Here is a 21,959-nt window from a genome sequence, read left to right as displayed (position 1 = left end):
TCTCATAATTTGTTGAAACTTTTAAGACAAAGAAAAGAGAAGATCTGATTTTTTGTTGCTATGTATGATCATATTTAATAATCACTTTGTTAATAGAGAATTATTAGAAACAGGAACCACATTTCTGTTTGTTTGTTATGTTTAATCTGGTATACTTAGAATAATTACTATTTGTTAAGGTTAACAAAAATCACACAAAACTCTTTCAATACAGGTTTTAACAGTATAAACTCGGAGGCATTACCTTCTGGATCTACCTTACACCCCTGAGTTGAATATGTTTGCAACTGGCTTTGATCAAAACTGAACTAGAGGCAAGTCCTCTCCTGCATAATTAGTATCAAATCAATCTAGAGCAGGATGTTGCTAAATCTACAAAGTCTTGACTAAATCCAGGCTTAACAAGATAAGATGCTCCTGTTATTACCATTTTTAATTTCAATGCATGAGTTGCTCAAATCTAATTGTAGATATTATTAAATACTATTATAACATAAAGCTCTAAAGAATTTCTCAAAGCTAAATTATTCAAGAGGGAAAAAGTACTAAAAAGGGCACTGGCTTGGAAGTTAAACAGGCTTGACTTCAAATTCTTTCTATAGTTTACCATTTATGTGATCTGAAGCAGAGTACTTTGATTTTCTACGTTTATTTCCTAAGCCTTAAAATGAGGACAATATTTTTTATATTAGTGCTTTGATAATTTTTCCATGTATGGTATATGGGATTAAACTGGAGGCAATTTATAGGTGTTTATAAGGGGCTTGGGAAAAAATTATCTTTATACTATATATTCATTAGAATAATAGAAATGTATTAGGCCCAATACTAATATTAGCTTGTATAACACTTCCAAATAGTTTCATAAACAACTTGAATGTGATCTATTAACATGAGGGTTTTTTTTCCCAATTCTTAAGCTTAATTAAATTTTCATGATAATCTCTTCAAAATATAGTAAGTTGTCATCAATGTGAAATTTTGCACAAATAGGTGAAAAGTGTAAACCCCTTTAGAACCATTTAAAAATGTACAATTGAATTAAATTTAAAGAGTTGTCTTATTTCCTTTTATTGATTACTAAATTTATTGTTAAAATGAGATATATTTTGACTATAACTGAACTTTTCATGTAAATAATTCCAAAGTAAGATGAAGCTTTTATTTGCAGAACTTTGTGCATTTTCTAAGCAATTAGTTATTCTGGAGCAAGTTTAGATGGCACTATTAGTTCTAGTTATCTTCACTACATAAAAAGTCACCTTTAAATCTTATGACTTAAAGCAACAATATTTGTTTAGTATTCTCACAAATCTGAAATTTAGGAAGGACTCAGCAGGAATGGCTCATTTTGTCTCCAAATACTATCAACTGGGATAGCTTCATGCGAGCTAGAGGATCCCTTTTCAAGAAGGATCATTTATGTGGCTGACAATTTGCTTCTGGTTTCTAGCTGGGAGCTCATCCTTGTCCTGTCAGCCAAGGGCATTGGTTTAGTTCCAAGTGGACTTCTTTATAGGTTTCCTATAGCATGGTTACTGGATTCCAAGAGGTAGCTTTCCAAGAGACAGGAAATGGAAGTTTAGACTTTTATTTCCTCTGCTCAAACACTGGAGATCATTTCTGTTCCATTCTATTGTTGAGTAGATGTCCACATAATAGGGCATCTTCTTGGCTTAAGGATGGCCAGAAAGTACTTATCCTGCTCACTGCCTGTGAAGATTATGGAGTGTCCCTCTGCCTGCACTGTGTCTGCTTTCCATGAATTACTCATTGACAGAAGGCAGGTCCAGGAGTTCTAGCAAATCTAGGTCCCTTCAAGTTTGCCTGAGGGTAGAGAGGTTATAGCATTTTGCTGTACACTATAACCAGTTGGAGAACATCAGATGTGAACTCGGATTTACCTCCATTGAAAGATTAGTCATGATTCATATAAAGTGTCTACTAGATCATTGAAAGAATGTAAATGGTGGGTGAATGTGGGGACTCTGTATTCAGACCATCAGAATTCAAATTCAAAACTCCATCTTTTAATAGTCATTTGACTTTATGAGTAAAATAGAAGTTAAAATATATTTCATGTAGGGTTGCTATAAAGAATAGATAAAGCATATTTTAAAATGTAGCACCATGTCAATCCAAATACAATAAATATAAGCTTATTAGTCTAATTATAATAAAAAATGTAGATCACATCACACATCTATCTGTAAGCTCTATGCAATTCCATGCTTTTCAGTAGTGCTCACTTTTATATTCTTCTTGAAACAAAAGTTTATGGCCTTTTACCTAATTTTTTCAATTTCTTGATTTTACCCATTTTGCTTCACAATTCAAGTCACCTATCTCTTCTTTTCATTTACATTGTTTGAAACATTTCCTACTTCAATATTGTGTGTGGTTTCTGGTTTATAGTAGGGCTGAGTTCCCATCCTACTTTTCTGTAAGCCCAGGGAGAAGTCATGTAACACCTGGACATCTGCAGGTGACAGGAGACATCTGTAAGGCCACCATTTTGTCCCTTCCCCTTCAACTCTTCTTTCAACCTGACCTCCTTTCCTCTCTTTGAAATCTTTGAAGACCTGAGATATTCCATTTACTCTGTTAGTCAGTACTTGGATCTGAAGTATTGTGTCTTTGTAGGAGGTTTTCTGAGAGTCTGCCATCTTGTATTTAAGGGAATGTCTGATTAGGATGGCTGGACCTGTGTGTGTTTTATAGTTTGTGTTCTGTGTTGTGATTTGTGATGACCATTCTGCCTTGTGAAATGGGAAATTCTGGTTCTGTTCCACTGAGGAGTCCTCTGGGACAAATTCTGTCTGACTGGAAAGATTTTAGCTGGGAACCTATGCCTAAGAAAAAGATGATTATTTTATTATAACATTGTGTGGCCACAATATTCTGTAGACTCCAGAGAAAGTTGGTTTAGGTAAAACTCTGGAAAATTCTAAAGTTGATTCTTTTTGTATATACAGTTAGTAAAAGCAAGCTTGATAAAACATCTTTTCAGAATTCTGAACTTGAGAGAAAAATTCCTTCTAGGAGAACTTTCTTTTCTCTCCCAGTGCCTTGATACCAGGGCTCTCAGGATCACTTATTTTATCTAGATCATACCTAATTCCTGAAACTGAGGGGGAAAAAAAGGTATAGGAAGCCTTTTAAAATTTAACCTATTCCAACTGTTATTTATAAGCTAGTGAGTTTTATATTGTATACCTAATTCATGACTTAGTTTAGAAAATGAAGCTATGAGATCTCTGGTTGTGTTTGCCTATATGTCTGTGTGCATTGTATATATGTCCTTAGGATGGTATTATCAAAATTAATTCATCAATGAGCCCTACTTAATTGGCTTAAAGGAAGTTAAGGGCTTATGTAAATTCTCAAAAATATAAAAGGTAACTGGCCAAAATTAATTTCAGGTTCATGTGAACTGGGAAATATTCACTATTAAATTAATATCTGGTATTAAACTTAGTTTAAGTTTGTTTAATTAATATAGGCATGTCTTTAGAATCATCAACATTAAGTATAATACCTTTATTGTACCTCAGTTTAATAAAGTCAAATAAGACATTATTATATCTGTTGCAAATTTGTCAGCAAGACAAATAACCTGGTATGATGAAATTTTTGTAAGTGAAAGTGAGATAAGAGCTTTTGGATAAACTTTTTAGAAATAATCATATTTTAGGAATGTCTACTTAAGAATAATCCCTCCAGATACTTGGAAATTTACTTGAAATTTGGAGTTGTTCTAAATTAAGTGATGGAAGAATATTGAATACCTAGGTCATTCCCAAATAAAATAAGATACTGAGACATCAATTACTAAACAGAAAAACTAAAGATATTTAGGACTATTAATGAATATGTTTGGTGCCACCCTGAAATGTTCTCTATAAGAAAGCAAATATTTTTAGAAATTATCACTGGCATTTATGTTCACCAATCTACAGAATGCTAATGTAAAAGAGAGTTTATAATTGCTTACTTCACAGTTTTCACTAGAAATTAAGGTTTTTAAGAGTTGAGGACTCTAATTTAAACATCTAATTAGGGATAATAAAAATAATAAAGGAAGCATTTCAGTATACAGTAGGAAAGTAGTAAGAAGGTATGAGTAATGGAATTGCATTTTAATAAAGGAAAAGAAAGTGAGTCAGTCATAGAGCTGGTTGTTTCTGGATTTAGAAGAGAATGGGGGACAGGCTAATATGGATACAGAAAGTGATGGAGAGTTTGTGGATGGTCAGTGTTGGCTAGGTTTTGATTGAAGTTAATTGAGTAAATACACTTTAAAAGTAAGCTGGTGAAAAACTTGAATTTGACTTTTATCTCTGTTAAGAAGTTACATTTTCTTAAAATGTTAAGCTTCCTCTGATAACAGATTATAAGTTTCTTTACCTTTTAAGCAATCTGTTCTGTATTTGCCTTTGAAATATTTTATTGTCACTTTTGCTAAGTGAATACCTCTTGTTTCACAGTGACCTATATATCTGACCAAGTGTTTTAAATCTTTTTTGGTATTTTTTTGGACAAAACTTCCTAAATCAGATTCTAATTAAGTCCTTTTGACCTCTAGCTTACTTTGGGATGCTTCAAAGTTCCCCTGAATCATCCCAAAGGGAGATATCAAACTAATTATGTTCATTTGGGAAGTATTACATGGGAAGTATTGTCTAATGAGTAATAAATCTTCTTAAGATATATTGTATGGTAAACATTATTAATATAGATATTCTAGAAATTATATGGAGTTCCCAAAACTCTGATATGTCCTGGTAAAATGTTATCAGTCATAATTCTAGCTATTATCTGAAAGTGCTGTCTGTCACAGCAGTAAACAAGTTTCTTTTTCAATTGCATTATAATCAAGTTTTATTATGCCTTTGCAAAAAATGCTACCTCTTCGTGATTTATAGAAAGAAATTTTTTGATGAGTACAGGCTTCTGACTTTTAGAACATAACGTTGAACTTGGTAAGAAATTGAAGAATTCCAGTGGGAAAACTGATGACTTCATAAACTGTTAACAAAAGGGATTAGTTACATAGAACTGAGCAAACTGGTGAATATGGTTATAATGTTCCGGTTTCTACCTGAAAAATTACCACCCTAAATCTGTGTTTTCCAGATATAAGGAAAATTATCCCCTCAAACTAATTATGATGTACAGTAATTTGGTAAATTATATCTTTGTAAGCAGAATTTAAATCTTTATCTTTTTTATCTTCTCCCTCCAGAGACTGGAAACTCTTAGGTTCCCAGCCGCTTTATCTGATAAATTAGGAAGTCCACCTCTGACAGGTGCAGGAATCTCAAGGTATTTGGGGGATCTCAAAAAGGGAGGAATTCACCTAAATCTATAAGGCAAAATCTGTGACAAGCCCTTGACATGGCTTTCTTGGTCTTGGGAGGTTTTTCATCAATTAATCAGACTTAATTTGTGGACAAATTAATCTTGATTTGGCTATATTTGATAAAAATGAGGATAATTTTAGAGAAAAAAGAGATGTTTCAGTGGATATCAAATTCTAATTCTGTTTATTGAGGTCTATATTCACTGAGACTCACTTCTAAGATAATTCCTTGCTGTTCTGTTATATTGCTGCAAAGTTTAATTGAATTATTAAAAGGACCATCTAAGTTTGTTTCTGAAGCATAACTCAGTAATCTGTCTTTGGATGAAGATCAGATGCCCCATGATCTGCAACCCAGAGGTTAACACCAGATTATGGTCATTTAAATTTAAAGACTCCCTTATGTTGAGGACAACTACACTGTAGTAGGGATAACCAATCTAGTAACACTAGGAAATTGGGCTAGGTGCTTTATGGACAATGCCAATATATAATTTCCCTTAAAGAATAGGATTGGTACAGAATAGACTAATATCCCAGATGACCTGGGATATACTGGGCTGTGCCTAATGAAAGTTCTTGACTTAAATTCTTACTTATAACCTTACTAATACTGCTAACTGTATTATTTTTTATATTGCCTATTTTACAAAATTGCTGTTTCTTGCACTACCAAATGTGTGACTGATGCTCTGATTAAATGATGATATATAGTTTCATATGAGATCAGTGATTTAATAGTGTAACTCTAGATATGGGAAGAAGCAGCAAGAGGGAATATTTTCCTGAACCATGATAGACTAGTAAAAGAGGTGGTCCAGAGACTTTTTGCCACCGTTAATAAGGTCTAGTCCAGTAATAGCACATTGAGTGGCCTATCAGTGAAATCTTCACCAGACCTGAGAATGAGCATTCCTAGCACCATGGAATGAATTGGTCATGAAAAGCCCCCCAAAATATGGTTGAGTTTATAACCCTGAACGGGCCCTGCCAAGTGAAATTGGCACTTGCCATATACCTCTGCAAATATTTGGTCACTGGCCACTGGAACCACTGACCTTCAACACTCCCTGAAAGGAGTTCAGAGTGGAGATCAGGAATGAGGCACTCTGTGTTCTGAAAAACTGGCAGAACAGGCCTTCAGATAGTTAGATACTTTCAGGAGAATATTTTATGAACTCAAATTGTTGCATCTTCTCATATCTAGAAAAGAACTAAGATCATTAACCATGACATCTACTTTGGTCGCTAAGGAGAGAAATGCAATTGAAAGTCAAAATGGAGTAGCTGTGGTTCAGACATCCAATGTAATACTAGGTGGCATTATGGACGTGATTTGAGACAAGATCTTGTGTTGCTGAGAGCTTGAGTTTTCTGAGCTGTGTCAGTTTTGAGATGCCACCAGTCATTCTCAAAACAACATCTGCTGGCAGCTGGTAGCAGCAACCTTATTGTTTCAAGGTATCACCTTGTAATTATTAATCTCTTAAACATTGAAATTGCTTTAGATCAGATATTAACAAAAAGAGGATACATATGTATAGTGGCCAATAGCTCCTGTTATGTAAATGTTAATGCTACATCAGAAGTTAAAAGCTACCTAGTTAAAATTAGACAACTGGCTACAAGTCTTCCAAAGGTATGAGGTCCAGACTGGGTTACAGGCTTATTCTGAATTTCTCAGGGAATGAGATTTTTTTTTTTTTTTTTTTTTTTTTTTTGTCTATTAAAGTTCCATTTGTCACTCTTCCTATTACTTCTAATTGGGTCTGTTTCACAAAGGTGGGGGACCAAGCGATTGAGATCTTAATCATACAAGATTCAGATGCATTACTTGGAACTCATAAATATTTCCAATTCAGTGTCTATTACCCAAATTGAGACAGGACTATGCCCCATTTCAGGAGGAAGTGGTCAGAGTTGTCATTGCTCCATTCCCTGAAAGACTGAAGAGTATCAAAGAAATGGGGGGATTGTAACTGAGCTGGACTCTGTGGGGCTCCTAAGTACAAATCCTTTCTGTGTTCCCTGTTTCTCGTTTGTAGGATATAGGCTTCATTCAGGTTCCTTGACCTTCCCTGAGTTCCAAAGTGCAGATTCAAATTGCTGTTAATCAGGGAAAGGAGGGGATGCAGAAACAGGAGAGGAGCAGTCAAGTGGTGGTACAGCCTTGGGTCAGTGTCCTGGTTCCTCCTCAAGGGGTATGCATAACAATAACTTTGAGTTGTTCTGCAGGCCTGGGACCCCATCCAGGTGGAGGATGGTAACATCAGGCTGAGCACAAGATTCCTGGAGCACTGTCTTTTTACCTCAGTACCAACCAATCAGAAGAAAGTCACACATCCTGCAGCCCTCACTCCAAATTTTGCCTTCCTTCTCTGTGCCCAGTGATAACCATCATGTTTGGCCCCTGTCTGTTTCAACTGCTATCAATGCCTATCTCCAACAGCGTCCCACAATTTCAGGCTAAATTTGTGTTACTATGAGGGTGGAAGCTGGTTTCAGACACAGAATACCTCAATTTAGATCAGGTGAGAGGGACTGCTACTCTACTAGGCAGGACAACACCCATTCTCAGCAGGAAGTAGTTACAGAAGAAAGAGACCTCTGCCCCAGTTCCCAAGAAGTATCTTGAATTTGAAGTCTTTCAGGGAGAGATTTGTTAGGGGAACCACTGAACAAAACCTCCCACCCTGGCCAGGCATGGTAGTAACCATTTGAGTGAGTTATCTTACAACCGGAGGACCTGGTAAGGAATGCAGAACTGACAAGCTACCACCAATAAGAGAAATTAAGGAAAGGTCAAAAGGAGAGAGGAGATGCCAGTCTGTATGTCCTACCAACCTCTCAGAATCCTTCTTGCTGGAATCCATCTTGGCTGAGCAATGCACACACTACCAGGAAGGACCCTGAGTCAGAATGATTGGCCAGAGACAACCCAGAAACTAACCCCATTACCATAAAACTAAAGATTGTGAACCACTTGACAGAGCAGTTCTTCTGGTTTCCCTTACCCTGCTGCTCTCTACATGGGCACCCCTTTCCAATAAAATCTCTCACTTTGTCAACATGTGTGTTTCCTCAGACAATTCATTTCCAAGTGTTAGACAAGACCCCACTCTTGGGTCCTAGAAGGGATCCCCCTTCCTACAACAGAAATACTGCATTCTCACAATGTAAATACTTTGGAAATGTTTATCAGACTAATCCCAGTGTACCAAGGACCCATGTCAAACTGAATCTAAGAGACTCTGAAGTCTGACCAGAGAATTCAGAGTGACTTATCTCAATCATTTACTAAGAGTTTTTTGGATGCATCTTCTATTTGAAGAGCAGGAAGGATTTAGGAACAATGATTGTACAAGAGTCAGCTAACTTCTGTGTTATATCTCACCCAAATAGTCTATAAGATAAAAATATTAATTCATCCTCTTAAATGTGATAGGGAAACTGAGGACAAGATCAGATAATTCCTGCTTCTTTAGAAGAAATCCTGCACTACCACTAACAAATTTTCATTGAATTAAAGAAAAAGCATTCCCAGAAGGGAAATTTAGGCACCATTACAAAGGGTATTGGACGGAATGCAGCCAAAATACGACAATGTCTCCTACACTACTACATAAAACCTTGGATCAGAGTTTGAAAATTAGGTACTTAGTACTTGATATTTCTTCCTCATTCTTAGATCTTTTAAGAGGATTGTCTACCTAAATACTCTTTTCTAAGAGAGAGGTTTGGTTTTATTAATTGGTTTAGAGGGGTTTTTTTGTTGTTGTTAAAAAATATTAATGTTTACATCTTTATATCCTTACCTATTTTCCCTGTGATTTCTTTTAATACCTGGAAGATCTGTATGAATATTCTATAAATTGGTTATGGATTTGTCAGTTTTTCCTCATGTATTTCAAAGTTACATTGCAATTATCTTACATTAGTTTCAAAACTTCCTGTAGAACTCTGAGGCCTGCCCTCCTTGTCTTGTAGTATCTACTCTCACAGCTGATAATTGCTCTTTCCTTAGAGCAAGGTAGATAAACTTTTCCTACAAAGAGTCAAATAGTAAACATGTTAGGTTTTGTGGGTGGGATGATCTCTGTTGCAGCTACTCAACTCTGCCTTTGTAGTTTGAAAGGAGCAATAGACAGTATGTAAATGAATGAGTGTGTCTGGGTCCCAAGGGAACTTTATTTACAAAAACAAGTTGGCTGTGGACCTTAGTTGTAGTTTTCTAAACTTTGACTTTAGAAAATGAACACTCTCATTCCTTCTGAAATAATTAAAATTTTGTTTTGTTTTGTTTTAATCCTTAGGTTTGCAGTTACAGTAGTATGGGTCTACAATAATATATATATATATATATTTTTTTTTTTCACTAATCCAGAATGTCACTCAATGATATTTTTCAAATAAAGACTTGAGATTTCATTCTAGAATTTTTTTTTTCTTTTACTACATTGATGAACTATTCTTTTGTTATTCTATTAAAGAATACTTGAAATTCTTGAGGCTATCCATTATATTGTATAAATTTTCTCTTTTCTATTTAATTTTTCTTTGGTGATCAGAAAAAATAACTCCTTTCTTTCAACTCACTAATTTTATATTTAGCTGGGTCGAATCTGCTATTTACTCCTTTAATTTTTTTTTGGTTGTTGTTGTTAATTTAGGATTTGATGGTGTTTCTTTTTTATGGTAGTATATTAAAAATAGTTTTGTTTTCTCCATTTCTGTTTTTGTTTTGAGTGGTTTATTTTCTGTTTATTGTGTTTGGTGTCTTTCTTTATGAAGGCTATACTAAAATGATCATTCTTAATTATCTGATATATATGTAAATTATTTTATAGGCAGAACAGTATTTGTGGTGGGAATGCATAAATGAAAATCAGAATGAGTGGGAATTCCTACTCACCATTCAATGAAGTTCAGATATTCAGGACAGAGGTATGTTTTCAACAGTGGGAAAAAGCATTGCACAACTGGGAAAAGGTGTGCAGATAGTTATTCTGGGTGATGGGGATTTCTTTCTCTCTTGGCAGTCCTATATTTATTGATATTATATCATGTGTCTCTCTCCCAACTGACCAATCAGGGTGTATACTATGTCAGAATTGTCACTTCAGAAAACCATATTTGTGGTTTAATTTAAGATCACATTAAAATAACATGAGAACACTAACACTGTACTTGCTATATCTGCAGTAGCATTCTATGCATTTTACATAGAGTATCACTTTAATCCTCACAATAACTCTCTATAAGAGCTCTATTATCCCTGATGTACAAAAAGGAAATTGAAATTTATAAAGTTTATAAAACTTGCTCAAGTTTGTATAGTTAACAAGTGGAAGATTTGGTACTCAATCCCATTTTTTTTTTGGCTACAGAGTCAGTGTTCTTAACTACTATCACACTATATTCCTATTTACTTGCTGATCAATACCTGAGTCATCCTCTCACATTGTCAAGCAATAGTTGGCTCAATGCCAATCTACCATAGCCTAATCTTTTAAAATATTTTGATGGCTTGATCTTGGAATTCCAAAGTTCTACTGGAAATTTTTAATTGTTTTAGATATCTATTCTATTGCCTATATAAGATTAGTTTTTCAGTTCTGGTGAATTTCACTGTCAATTCATGTGATTCATATTGAACAGAAATTCTATGGTATTCTATTTACTTTGACTTACTTTTCCAATGTTTTAAATTTTTATGCTGATTTTTTAATACTTATTGTCTTATTTTAATGAGATTTGGGATAAAAAGAGATAAATGATTTTAAACAATCTTCTTGAACCAGAAAATTCTACCTGATTTTTATAACAATTTAAAATCCAAAAAAAGTTGCATTGGATTTTGATTAAAGCTTCCATTAATTATATATTTACTGTCTCAAAATTTTTTCTTTCAAGATGGTACATGTGTGTTTGTGTGTGTGTGCATGTACATGTGTATAGCTGTATGGGTATGGGTATCTGATTTTTTTATAGTCTGTGTTCTTCAGAAGATTTATGTGATTATTATCATGAAGTACATTTCTGATTTATTTTTAAAAAAGAAGTTTGACATTTTACTCTTAAGTATAATATATATATATTTGTCTTTCATTAAACAAATATTGAACACCTACTAGGTTTAATATTTTCTGTATGCTTAGTATATAGCAGTGAAAATGATAGAAAGAAATCTTGGTCTTGATGTGGCTTACTTCTAATGGGGAAATTCAATAATGTAAATTCATATAAAACAAAAAAAATTCTTTTCAAATATCTAGATTAAACAAAATTAAAGCATCCACTCCTTTAAAAACCTTTGAGAAGTAAAATATTTCCTCATTATCTAAAAGTCAATTCCAGATTAGTGTTTTCCAAATTTACATAGCCTTGATTTTTTCTTGTATATTTGGCAAGAAAGTGAGGTAAATTCAAGTCAAAAACTGTTTATTGATTAACTATTGTATAGTCAGAACTGTGTATACAAAACCACGCTGGTAGACTCATTAACAATCAGGCAAGAAATACATGCACTTAACACAGCTATTAAGACAAGACTGTAAGTAATTAAGACACAAATGTAATAAGAGCTCATACAAGAGTTCAAAAGTATATAATTATCATTAACATTACATTGAAACAAATCTAATTTTCATTTAGCAATCCAATAGACAATTTAGCATATTTCTACTCCCTCAAGATTATATTATGAACATCAAAATATGGCATAATGCAAAAAAATGACTAATGTATAAAAGCATAAATATACTTTTAATTAAGTGTATAATAAATTAAATTTTAAATGGAATGCTTTTTAACAGTAGCTCTTATATCTTCTAATTTACTTATCCAAATATTCCATGTATTTTCTTACTTTTAACATAGGCCTTATAAAATAAATACTTTATTTTACATTGAAAAATGTTATGTTTTGTTAAAGTAATGAAATTTCAATTCTTTTATTTTTAAAGCTTCTAATGCCTACATGATGTCTTCTTACATTGTCTGTGATGATCTCCAAAAGATAATAAGGCATTCTAAGTGAAAAGATTTTGGAAACAGATACACATATAATAAAGGCACAGTATATATGCACAGCTTATGTATTCATAAGCTATTTATTAGCATGATTTTTATGCCATTCATGTTAGCACACATATAGTCTTGTGTTGAATTTCTAAGGTCTGTAATAGTGTCCCTAAAGTATTAAGAAAATTAATGTGACTAAAATGAAAGTGTTACTATGGAATTACAGATTGTGTTACTATGAGACTATTTTCTGAGTCTTTCCCACTAATGTTAGTAATACATGAGGATGACTCTGAAGAGTTGACAGAAAAATTAATAGTTCAAGTATGACTAAGACCTTTTTTAAACTGTTTTTCAGGTAGCATAAGAAAATTTATCTTTTGATACACTATGTCATTAAATTCTTTCAGTGTCATAGTGTTGGACTGCACCACACAGGACTACAAGCCGTTTACTTGCCAAGCTTTAAGACTGAAGAAAGAGCCCAGAATCAGCAACAGAGACATCAATAGTTTAATGGAAGAGGGAGCTTACACATCTGAAACAAGGTCTTGGAGCTACACCCCACCATGTGCAGTGAATGGTGGGCAGGACATGGTGGCAGTCTTTGCTCCGGAGGGGATGAGGAGATTGCCAGTTATAGGTGAAATTGAAGTCAGGCTGGCTCATTAATTACCAGAGAAACCTGCAGATGGGCACGCCCCTCACCACCCCTTTGATAAACTGTCAATAGCTGAGGCCTGGAGCAAGTATGTAGGAAGATTAGTTATGTTCATAAGGTATAGGTGAAGCAGGCACTGGTCAAGCAAGGAACGTACAGAGAGCAAGAGAAGAGCCATCTTGAGTGGCCTGACAATAAACATAGATTTTGATCAGACATGACAAAGATCCTATAGGGCAATATATCCAAGATCAATTGTAATCTCCAACTGAAGATTTGGTGGGGAAAATTAGTCAAAGTAAGGATGAGCATAAGGGTCTGATACACAAATGAATACTCCATATCTCATTTTCTACTTCCGAGCATCTTCTAGTTAAAGCAGGAAAGGCATAGTAGGAAAAGATACAGAGACTAATTTGACAGTAGGAAAGGTGAATCTGAAATTAATTGGGTTCAGTAAAGAAACCCAACCCCAAATTTTCCTTGTATATGACTGTTTTCCCCACTAGACCGTAAGTTCCCTGAAGGTAAAGATAAAGTGGAAATAAACATTGACTATATCTACAGTGCAATATTCAATGAGATATGAGCTTTCTCATACTTATACACATATTTATACATCTGTGATCAATCCTTTTTACTGTTACAAACTATACATAACATGATATTTTTAATTTTAACCATTTGTAAGTTTACAATGGTGGCATTAAATACGTTGACAATGTTGTGTACCCATCACAACTGTCTACACCCCAAACCTTTCAGTCATCCACAAAGTAAACTCTGTACCCATTAAACAGTTACTATTCCTCCTCAGGAACCCCCACAATTTAGTCCCTGCTAATCTCTATTCTGTTTTCTGTCTCTATGAATTTACCTATTCTAGATACCTCATATATATAGAATCATTCAATATTTATCATCTGTGTCTGGCTTATTTCACATGTTTTCAATGTTCATCCATGTTATAGTATATATCAAAATTTCATCTGTTTTATAGCTCATTAGTATTCCAATGTATATATACACATCACTTTGTTTATCCAGTTATCTGTTGACAGGAATTCAAGTTGTTTCAACATTTCTGCTATGGTGAATAATACTGTTATGAACATTGGTGTACAGAATCTGTTCCCTGATTTCAGTCTTTTTGGATATATACCTAAGTAGTGAAATTTCTGGGTCACATGATAATTCTATGTTTAACTTTTTGAGAAACTATCAAACTGTTTTCCACAGTAGCTGTACCATTTACATTTCTACTGTCAATGCACAAAGATTCCAATTTCTCTGCATCCTCATGAATATTTGTTCTTTCCCTTTTAAAAATATTGATCCAGGAGGTGTGAAGTGTAATCTCACTGTAGTTTTGATTTGCATTTCCCTAATTACTAATGATGTTGAGCATCTTTTCATGTGTTTATTGGCAATTTGTATATCTTCTTTGGAGACATGTTTATTCAAATTATTTACTAATTTTTGAATTTTGTTGTTGAGTTGTAGAAATTCTTTATGTAATTTATGTATTAATCTCATAACAGTTATATGATTTTAAAATATTTTTCCATTCTGTAGGTTGCCTTTCCACTTTCTTAAGAGTGATCTTTGATGCACAGAACCTCTTAAAATTTTGTTCAAGTCCAATTTATCTACGTTTTTTCTTTCCTTGCCTGTACTTTTGGTGTTATGTCCATGAAATCTTTGTCAAATCCAATGTCATGGAGATTTTCCCCAATGTTTTCTTCTCAGACTTTTATAGCTTTAGCATCTAAGTTTAGGTCTTTGATCAATTTTGAGTTAATTTATATATATAGTGTAAAGTAAGGGTACAGCTTCATTTTTTTGCATGTGAATATCCATTTTTCCCCACACTATTTGCTGAAAAGAGTGTCCTTCCCTACACTGAATAGTCTCAACCAGCTTGTAGAGAAACAATTGACCATATATTTGAGAGTTTATTTCTGGGCTTTCTATTCTACCCATTGATCTATATGTTGGTCCTTATGCCATATCATACTGATTTAAGTATCACAGCTTTGTAGTAAGTTGCAAAGTCAGGAAATTTGAGTCCTCCAGCTTTACCCTTCTTTTTCAAATTTGTCGGCAATTTGGGGCCCCTTGAAATTCCATATGAATTTTAGAATCTGTTTTGTATCTCTGTGAAAAAAAAGCTGTTGAAATTGTCATCTGTAGCTCACTTTGAATAGTAGTCAGCTCTCCATATTCACAGATGCAGAACCCACGAGTACAGAGATTGGAGTATAGTTGCTTTACAATATTGTGTTAGTGTATTCTGTTACAGCAAAGTGAATCAGCTATGCTATACATATATCCCCTCTTTTTTGGATTTCCTTCTCATTTAGGTCACCACAGAGCAGTGAGTAGAGTCCCCTGTGCTATACAGTAGATTCTCATTAGTTATCTATTTTATACATAGTATCAGTAGTGTATATATGTCAATCCCAATCTCCCAATTCATCCCACCCCACCCCCCCGTTCCCCCTTGATACCCATATGTTTGTTCTCTATGTTTGTGTCTCTATTTCTACTTTGTAAATAAGATCATATCCAACAGTATTGACATCTTAACAGTGTTAAAGTCTTCCTATCATAAATACAAATGTCTTTCCATCTACTTAAATCTTTAATTTCTTTCAGCAATATTTGTAGTTTTCAGCATATGCCTTTCACTTATTTGGTTAGATTTATTGATAAGTATTTAAATAATTTAGATGCTATTTTAAAAGAAATTACTTTCATAATTTTCTCTTCAGGTTGTGTATGGTGGTGTATAAAAATGACTTATTTTTTGTTGATTTTATACTATGTAATTTTTTCTGAATATGTTTATTAGCTCTAATAGCTTTCTTCTGGATTCTCTGGGATTTTCTATGTATAAGATCATAACATCTGTGAATAGAAATGGTTTTACCTTTCTAGTGTGAATAACTTGCCTTTCTTTCCTTCTTTCTTTCTTTCACCTCTGGTTTAAGCTTTCAGTAACTTGCTGAATAGCAGCAAAGCTGAAAGTGAGCATCCTTGTCATGGTTTTGATCTTAGGGGGAAATCTTTTAGTCTTTTACCATTGAGTATAATGGTTTTTGCTTTGGGGTTTTTTTGGTTTTGTTTTATTTTGCTTGTTTATTTTTAATAAATACCCTTTATTATGTTGAGGATTTTCCCCTCTATTTGTAGTTTTCTAAATTTTTTTATCATAAAAAACGTTTGATTTTATCAAATGCCTCTTGTGAAGCAAGACATTCATTTGTTTTCTCCCCCCTTCTTTCTATTATTGTGATGTATTACATGAATTGATTTTCTTATATTGAACCACTGCTGCATTCTTGGTATAAATCCCACTTGGTCATACTAAATAATCCTTTTAATATGCTATTGGATTTGATTTGCTAATACTTTACTGAAGATTTTTGCACTTATATTCATAAGAGATATTGGTCTGTAATTTTCTTTTTTCATAATGTTATTATCTGACTCTGGAATCATAGAATGAGTTAGAAAGTGCTTCCTTCTATTTTTTGGAAGAGTTTGAGAAAAATTTGTGTTAATTCTTCTTTAAAATTTGGGAGAATTTATTTCTGAGGACATTTGACCCAGAACATTTATTTGTGGGGAGTTTCTTTGCTTGTTATAGATCTGTTGAGATTTTCTATTTCTTCTTACAGTTTAGGTAGTTTGTCCATTTCTTCTATATTATCTAATTTGTTTGTATATGGTCGTTCAATAACTATAGTTGGTATATAATTGTTCCTATAATCTTTTCCATTTCTGTAAATTCAGTAGTACATTTTAATTTTGATTTTAGTTATTTGTATCTTATGGTCTTTGTCAGTCTAACTAAAAATTTGTCAAATTTGTTGATTTTTTTCAAAGAACTGACTTTTAGTTTCATTGATTTTCTCTATTTTTTCTATTCTCTGTTTTATTTTATTATTTTTTTATTATTTTATTTTTATTAATTTTTTAAATTATTTTTTTCCCTTCTGATAGCTTTGGTTCTTTTCTGCTCTACGTTTTCTAGTTCCTTAAGTTGTAAAGTTAGGTTATTGATTTAAGATATTTCTTCTTTTTTAATGTAGGCATAACAGCTCTTTCAGTCTTCTTTGAGTAGGCTACAATGACAGAAGTAAATAAAATATAATATTTCAAGAACTTTAAGAGAAAACCTTTAAGAGAGATTCCACAAAGAACAATGTGTGATATCAAGCTATTTGTTTTAAGAGATTTTGAAGAGTTGCTTTTCTTCTAGAATTTTCTACAAAAGTATCATTTTGATTCACTTTCATGATTCATGAAGTTATTTTAAAAATAAAAATTTAGATTGTTCTAAAGCATCTGAGGAATATATTATACTTCTCCTTTTCCTCCTTTCATCATCATCTTTGTCATTATCATTACCCATTTAGTCAAAACACCAAAAGATGTACCCCCTTTGGACTAGGCATGTTATAGCAATTTATCAAAGTGTGTGAATGAAAATCAAGGCATGGATGTGCAAATCACAGAAATTAGAGTTTGAAAGGATTGAATTGTCATTGCATGATGGTATTGATAAATGACACACAGGAAGGAATGAGATTTGGATGCTGAAGAATGCCATGTTAGGGACTAAGTGGCTAAGAAGGTGAACTATATTCTAGGATGTCATCTCAAGATAAATTTAAATATATTTATATTTGAAATGATAATTTGTTCCATAAATTATTCACCTATGTTAATAGTTTTCATGATCTACTGAGGCTCTGATGAACTTTTCTGAAGAAACGAATATGATGTCATATTGCAAAAAAGCCTTTGTGGCCCTGTCAGTGATTAGCCATTTGACCGCATATAAAAGTAAACCCTACAATTAATTAATGCCTAGTTGTTCTTCTCTATGGCTTTAGTCATTCATCTTAGCTGTGTTTCCTTATTCTTTGTCAGTGACCATACCTTTCCCAAAACATTCAATGAGTCAAAGTCATAGAAGATTTATGACACAGTGAATAAGTCAGCTATTTTTAGCTATCATTTATGTTCACTGAACTTTTATCTATGCTTTCAAGATTAATGGTGTGATTCCCAGTTAAGATTACCTAAAAGAGACAGATGATGTCACCACCCAGAAATCTGATATTTGGTAGGCATGCTAAGTGAGAAAAGCCATCAACATTATTTTATCACTTTCCTCATTCATGATTATGCAGTGACCTCTGATATTAAAGGGTCAATGTTTAAAATCACTACTCATCTTTTCCAGTTGCCAAGTCTCACTACAAAAAACGTGTATTTTGCAAGCTGGTCATCTGTTTTTGATTTTCTTATTCAATATGGCAGTGTCATGCTGATGTAGAGCCAATTCAGTAGCCAAAGCTTCAGAAAGCCACTTGACATGTAAACATATTCAAATCCTCTAATCTTTGAAAACTCTACATGTTAAGGAGTAACTTCATATACCCTTGCTACTTTATAACCTTCAAGCAACACATGGTGCATTGTTCCTCAATTTACTTTTATTCAAAATGAAGGGTTTACAAGAAATAACATTCTGAACCACTCTAGACTCTATGCATTGCTGTTTCTTCTCTTTTCCAGTTTCACCGAAGTTTGATTCTTGACTTTGTCAACTAAAGGAAAGTCATTAGGGCTCCAGGCAGTTATTGCAGTAGTTCATGTTCATTAAAAATCTCCTCAATCCTTCCCCCAGACTAAATGAGTAGCCACTGACTGAGTTATGTTTCCCTTATGGTATGGTGAGTGCAAAAGCAAGGGGAATGGAGTCAATGACATATACTCCGGCTGGGAGTTGGCATACATCTTAACTGCTCACATTTATTGGCCAAAGCAAGTTACATAGACAAGTCTAATGGGGCAAGGAAGAGTTGTCCACCTACACAGAAACATGACAAAAGTAGGAAAGGATTTGTTAACAAATAATAGATTCTACCATAGGCTACACACTCGTTTACAAATATTTACTATCCACACAAAAAAGTATGTTCACCCTCTTCACATAACACCTCAAAAGTGTTATCCAATCACTGTTTTAACTTCAAAGTATAGGATCTTGATCTACATAATATCCATAAGATTCAGTTCCTTTTAGTTTATGTGCCATATACACCCATTATGTGGTAGTAGAACAGTTACATATCAAACAACAAATACTCTCATTTGGAAAGGGAAATAATAATTGGTCCTTAAGAATTCTGAAATCCTACAGCACTGGTTACAATGACTTTCTACCCTGGGATGCAAAATGATCCTTGATTATACCTCTGACAGTAACTTTTAGCCCACTTTTCTCTATGGATGATCCCTCCCTCTGGGAGGTCCTTCCTTTTCTACTATTGCCTTTGTCTACCTCTAAAGAGATCTTTGGAGAATATGCCCTCTTTAGTCATTGAGTGGCTTTTCCAGCCTGTTTCTTGCTTTTAGAAATTTAGATGTTCAAGGATTGTTTTAAAGCTCAGTCACAATCTCTTTTAAATCCAACCGGGCAGCACTAAGGTACTTACATGATTTTTATCTACTTGATTTAAGTTGTCTCTATGTGCCAATAGCCATACCAATAGTTTCTGGGGCACGTTTATCTTTCTGGACTAAGGTACATGTCTTTGAAACTTACTTAGCTTCCGTGAGACAACACCATTGTTCTTTTTACCCTTAGCCATTTTGTCCGCCTTAAAGTATTTTCTGGGGCCACATTTACAGACTTTAATAAAGAATTTGGGTCACATCCTTGATTGCATCTTTATCTTCCAACATGCCCATGGTTTGGATTTTGTTCTGTAACGAGGTCACTGAATATTTTTGCTAATTGTGGAGAAAAAATAGATGCATATGTTAAGTCTGAAAATCTCATAAATTCTAAATTTTCCATTTGTCCTTCTAACCCTGCTTATAAACAAGCCAATTCTTCTTTTTGTTTTTTTTCTAATCTCTTTCTTGTAGAAACATATCAAATGCAGTTAATGAGAAAAAACTCATTCTACCATTTAAAAAAATCTCTAAGTCCAAGGCTGCAATTTTATTATGCATATTTTTTATCTTTCAAGTTATTACAGTTTTATCAGCCTTGTACAACATTTACCTCAATGCACAGTCCAAATCTAGTGATACATATTTTATATAATCATACAAGTGTCTGTGTTATTTAGGTTTTGTTGGAACTACAATAAATCCAAATACCAGGGACTTAAAATAACAAATATTTATTTCTTGGTCAGTGTAGATGAGGGCTATTGCTCAGCTGGGCTCCATTCATCTTCTTACTTTAGAAACAAGGCTTACTGAGTAGTCAGTACCCAGGACAGGATGTTCTTATGGTGAAGAGCAAGTGGAAGAGAATTGGAGGAAAATAACACAAATACATTTAATTATTCTGCTGAGACATGACATATTATCATTTCTGCTCCATTTGATTAGCCAGAGTACGTCACATGGTCAAGCCTAAACTGTTGGATAAGGATGAATATTCCACCTACAGGAAAGCATAGCAACAAAGAAGAGGAATTTATAAATGTGAGCAACCAAAACAATCTACCACAGTGTGCAATGTAAACCATTTAATTAAATGGCAGAAACTAAGTGTCTAATAAAGATAGACACATCATCATTACATTAAGTTTTATTTATTGGTACAAATGTGGTATGCCTACCAAATTTTCAACAATTACACTGTAACCTTCTGTGTATTATGTGTACATTATCAGTGAAATAAGTTGGCATTTAATAAAACATGATTTGGAATGGTTTTATTAATCAATCTTAAGCACTTATCAATATAAGTATCTTTTTCTGTAAATAAATTTATCTTTAAAGATGAGGATCATAAGAAGTAATATCTGTATTTTTTAATTTAATAATAGCACTCTGGTGACTTTTGGTAATACTTCATTTAGAGGGAATGTGATAGAAAGAGGACAGTAATAATGTTAGGGTTTCACAGAAGGAATTGGAGCCTCTTCCCTTAAATTCATCAGTGGTCCCAAAGTTATATTTGTGCTTAAGAGATGAGCCAAATACCATTACTCTGACCCATAGTGGTTTGTATTTTTAGAAAGATAAAATAACCAACGCTTGCATCTTTACACCTGTGATGTGAACCAATAAACTCAGGAAACTGGATGAGCACTGACCTTCTGTAAAAAATGATTAATGCCATGTTCTAAGATAAAAAATAATAAAATATGAAAACATTTCAAGAAAAGAATTTCCTTCTTCTAAGTTATGAATTAAATTTCTTTGAAAAATGTTGAAAGCCATGCATTTATTAAAGAATATGAAAAACTAAGTTGTATTATTTATTGTTTTGAACTCGTAAAGAGTGCTAAAAAATGTTACACACTTACCCCTAAAAACAATTTACTCCTTAGCACTTTATTCAAACCCCTTTCATTTTTATGTACAGGAAGAACAATAACATAGAGGTTGAGTGTGCCAACAGTGATGTCAACTACACAGGAATAAAGCCTATGGGTTGATTTAGAAGTATAGCTGACATACAAGTCAATGCATTCTAAGGACTGTTGAAACCCAAATCAAATCTGATTTTTCTGAAGCAACATGTTCCTTTGCTTGAGATATTAAATATTATAGGATCACATCATTTTCCAAAATGAATATTTGGAGAGAAATATTCTTGAACTTTAATAATGAATATATGCTCAGAAATTTTAATGTGAAATTTCTAATTCTTATCTGTCACTATATGAATATATACTCTATAATTTAAAATTTTCACTCTCATCAAAAATATTAATAAATGTTATGACACTCATGTTTACTAAGTTAATTATATCTTAGTAAATATGAGACATATGCATATGAAAAAGTAAAGGAGTCTATCCTACCTATGCAATACATTTTGTCATTTTTAGAATTTATTTGGTTTATGCAGAAAAATTACTGGAG

The sequence above is a fragment of the Kogia breviceps genome, chromosome 17 (assembly GCF_026419965.1).
Source record: "Kogia breviceps isolate mKogBre1 chromosome 17, mKogBre1 haplotype 1, whole genome shotgun sequence".
Taxonomy (NCBI): Eukaryota; Metazoa; Chordata; class Mammalia; order Artiodactyla; family Physeteridae; genus Kogia; species Kogia breviceps.
Note: the sequence above shows the minus strand (reverse complement) of the source record.